The sequence below is a fragment of the Marmota monax genome, unplaced genomic scaffold, assembly GCF_021218885.2.
Source record: "Marmota monax isolate L192 unplaced genomic scaffold, Marmota_monax_Labrador192_F-V1.1 WCK01_AAM20220418_F8-fsc00039, whole genome shotgun sequence".
NCBI lineage: Eukaryota > Metazoa > Chordata > Mammalia > Rodentia > Sciuridae > Marmota > Marmota monax.
Window position 1 is genome coordinate 5,565,427 of NW_026693602.1, and position 4,276 is coordinate 5,569,702.

Below are 4,276 nucleotides of genomic sequence, written 5' to 3' on the forward strand. Positions count from 1 at the left end.
TTGTTTTATTGAACACATTCTTTCATTTATTTACTCAACAGCTAGGGCAGGGGCTGAGCATTCAAAGGAGAATAAGATCCGTCACTGCTCCCTGTTCCCTTAGTCCACTGCCCATTTAGAACACGAAAAATGTAACTGAGTAATTTCAGTACAGTGACAGAGCATTGCTAGAGAGATTTAGAAGGTGTTAAGAGAAAAAGCAAGGTCATCTGACATATATATATATATATATATATATATATATATATATATATATATATATATATATATGAAGCAGAGTGGGTTATATATGGAGATAGATATGTAAATGGGTGGGTAGACCACTGTGGCTGTTTAATACATGGATGTGGCTGAATGTTTCTTTTTTAGGCAGGGGAGGGGGTTACTCAACCACTGAGCCACATCCCCAGCCCTATTTTTGTATTTTATTTAGGGTCTCACAGAGTTGCTTAGCACCATGCTTTTGCTGAGGCTGACTTTGCAATCCTCCTGCCGCAGCCTCCCAAGCCACTTAGATGCCTGTGCTATTGTGCCTGGCTAGATTTGGCTGAATGGATGAAGGGTGTTGCTTTTATTCTAAATTCATATAGCTAGATGGCTGATTCCATGATGTCTATTTTGTTCTTTTATGTCATAAAAGTAGAAATTACTAAAGACTGTAATTGTTATGACTCTAAGTACAGGTAATGTACTCATTCTAAGTACAGGGACGTAGTCCAGGTAAACATGACCTGAGTGTGTACAGGGAGTGTGTCCAATGTGTGTACAGTACACACTCACTCAGGTCATGTTTACCTGTACTACCTCCCCACTAATTTTTCATCAGGTGATTTTTTTTTCTACCATTAATCTTTCCTCCTGGAGACTAGAAAGACTGCTCTTGGCCCATTTTCATCTTCTTGTATTAAATCTTCGAAAGGAATGAGTTCAATTTATATAACACAAGAGACAGATAGAAGACTGATCCTGGGGTAGAGAAATTCAATAAGAGTTTGTTCCCCGACGATGGGAGTGCTCAAGGGGTGTGCTGTGAATTCAAGAAGTGATGCAGTCATTACTGAGCTGTGGAGATAGTAAGGGCCAGGGCTGGGAGTCTCTCTCTCTCTCTCTCTCTCTCTCTCTCTCTCTCTCTCTCTCTCTCTTAAATTTGCACTGAACACTTGCTATAGTAAAAAAAAATAAAATGGGATTGGAAGCCCTAAGTGCAAATCATCCACTGCAGAAGAAAAATGCTACTTTTAGGCTGCCCATTAAAACATTTGCCCGCTCCATATGCTCCTGCTCTTAGCAGGGAAAGAGGATTTGCCCAATGAAAACCGAGAGCACATTTCTGAAAAATTGTTTTCCATAAATCTTGCAAATTACTCTGCTCAAATATTCTAGGTTGGAGCCAGACCGACCTCTGGGGAGCGATCATCAGGGAAATAACCATGAACGGCAATCAGACCTTGCGCTCAGCTGACTGGCAACCCCAGCCCGTGACCTTTCTTCGAGGGAGGCATTCCTGTGGCCGCCTGAGTTGCCAGGAGCGCTGTAATTAATGGGGCACCCGAGAAGGGCTCTCTGTGAGCTGCTAACTGCTCCTCCTGGAGACACAGATTCCAACCACGGCCACCACCGTGTCAAGTTGCCACCACGGCTTGCTGACTGACACCCCAGGAGTGCTCTGCACTGTTCTTTATTTCCTCCATAGTGGCCCCGCTGGAGGGAGAGAGTCAGGTGACTGGGTCATACCTGCTGTTGAACTGTGGGCTGGGAGCCTACCCCTCCAAGTGGCGCAGGTGAGCCCTGCTCAAAGAGGCCAGCTGGGGAGGCAGGAGGAACCTGCAATCCAGCCCCTGCCACTTAACAGGAGTGTTTCTTTGCACACATCAGAAACCAACCAATATGACTCGGGAATTCTTTTTTCTTTTTCTTGGTTTCATACAGGGGATTGAATCCGGGGATGCTCTACCCCCGAGCTATATCCCCAGCCCTTTTATTTTGGACACAGGATTCTCCTGAATTGCTGAAGCTGGCCTTAAACTTGCCATCTTTCTGTCTCAGGCTCCAGAGTTGCTGGGATTACAGACATGTGCCACTGTGCCTGGCTCCAGATTTTTTTTTTTAAATATTTTTTAGTTGTTGATGAACCTTTATTTATTCATATGTGGTGCCGAGAATCAAACCCAGTGCCTCACACAGGTTAGGCAAGTGCTCTTCCACTGAGCTACAACCCTAGTCCCAGAAATTTTAACCACATACCATCTTGACTTTCTAAACTAACAGTTTACTGGGTTTTCAAATCCTGGAAACTGGCTAGATCATATACTAGCTAGTAGTCATTGAAGTCTTAGGACAATATTAAAGTTAGAACAAATCTTTTAAAACCCCACCTGAAATGTCATGTTAGGATATTGTCTGAGCTTGGTGTTTGCTGGAGAGAAATCATTCACTTCAGGACACCTTCAGTATAAGGGCCTGTCAGTAATAGATGCAATGGTTTATTTAAAGTGTCGGCGTTGATGTTAATTTTGGGTTCACCCACAGGGCCTGACGGTTAACAGGTGAATTATGAGGATTCAGTGCTATAAGCAACATCACCTGGTGGTCTGGAGATGCTAATGTCTCTTCAGGGAAACCATGGAGGTCTAGTTCACCTGCTTAAAGGTTGCCAGGTAACTGTTGTTTAATGTCAGCTCACACGATTCTGCAGAACCTGTCTTCTCCCACAGATGCTGTGTCCTTGGAAACGTGGGTTTTAGGAGCAGAGCTGTGGCCTCAGCCCTTTGCAGCCAAGGGGACTTTAGCATATCAGCTTCTGAGCTTCCACTGCTCATCTGTGCAGTGTTTCTTCCCGTGGTTGGCAGAATTTAATAGAACAGGTAAAGTGTCTAACAAGGAGCCTGAACATCAGAGTTTCTCTCTCTCTCTCTCTTTTTCTTTTTTTCTGTCATGGTACTGGGAATTGAACCCAGGGATACTCTACCACTGAGCCATATCCCCAACCCTTTTTATTTTTTATTTTGAGATGGGATCTTGCTGAGTTGCTGAGGCTGGACTTGAACTTGCGATCCTCCTGCCTCAGGCTCCTGAGCAGCTAGGATTACAGGTGTGTGTCACTGCACCTGGCTCATCATAGGTTCTCCATAAATACTAGTCCCTCAATCCCAATCTTGATGTCGTAATGATTTCCATATTTGTTTTCTGGGCTGCCGTAACAAAGGACCACAAACCAGGTGGCTTACAACAACAGAGATGTCCTCTCTCACTGCGCTGGAGGCTATAGTCCAAGAAGTCCTGCTTCCACGGAAGTGTGTGTGTGTGTATGGGGGAGGAGCCGCCCTGGCCTCTCTGCCTCTCCAGCCTCAGCTGGTCTTTGGCTGTCTTCCTTCTGTGCATTCACATGATGTTCCCTTACTTTTCTAAAGTTGACTTTAGTTTTAAAAATTCTGGGATGTATTTGGTAAAAATTTCAAAATGATTGCAAGTCTCCAGAATAAAAATAATAACGATTCCTCAATTTTTTTTTCTATATAATTTTGTTTTGAGCATATTTCAAAATCTCAAAAAGTAGTAGAACACACAGCTTGGCATCGTGTACCATGTGCCAGCTTTAAGAGCTGCTTCTGGGGCTGGGACGTAGCTCAGTTGGTAGAGTGCTTGCCTTACATGCAAGAGGCCCTGGGTTCAATCCCCAGCAGCAAAAAAAAAAAAGGCCAGGGGAGGGGACTGCTTCTGAAAAAGCAGTGACACTGGATGTGAGGGTGATTGATCTGGCTGTGACATCTGTCACCCTATTGATATCCAGGCTTGGAAAAGCAGCAACACCAGTTTAAAATAGATTCCTAGTGGCACATGTCTATAATTCTAGCAACTCAGGAGGGTGAGGCAGGAGGATCACAAGTCTCAGGCCAGCCTCAGCAACATAGTGAGACCCTTTCTCAAAAATGAAAAGGGGGGCTGGGGATGTGGCTCAGTGGTTAAGTGCCTCTGGGTTTGACACTCAGTACAAAAAAAAAAAAAGGATTCCTCAACTATGCTCTTGTCACCATTTTAGCAAATTATTTAAAAACTTTTAAAATTTACTGTTTTACAGAATATACGTTCCTTTTCAATGCCTTTTTTTTGGTACTGGGGATTGAACTCAGGGGCACTCAACCACTGAGCCACACTCCCAGCCCTATTTTCTTTTCTTTTTTTAATTCTGCTATCTTTCCTATCCTCTACTATCCCCCCTCCCCCCAGCCCTATTTTGTATTTTATTTAGAGACAGGGTCTCACTGAGTTGTTTAGT

General features: G+C 43.9%; 1 non-coding gene across 1 annotated transcript; it reads left to right on the forward strand.

Annotated features, from left to right (window-relative positions):
- The first annotated feature begins 3,613 nt into the window (after window positions 1-3,613).
- Trnav-uac (transfer RNA valine (anticodon UAC)) lies at window positions 3,614-3,685 on the forward strand. The gene has a single exon. It is a non-coding gene; the product is annotated as a tRNA-Val (tRNA).
- The last annotated feature ends 591 nt before the right edge of the window (window positions 3,686-4,276 follow it).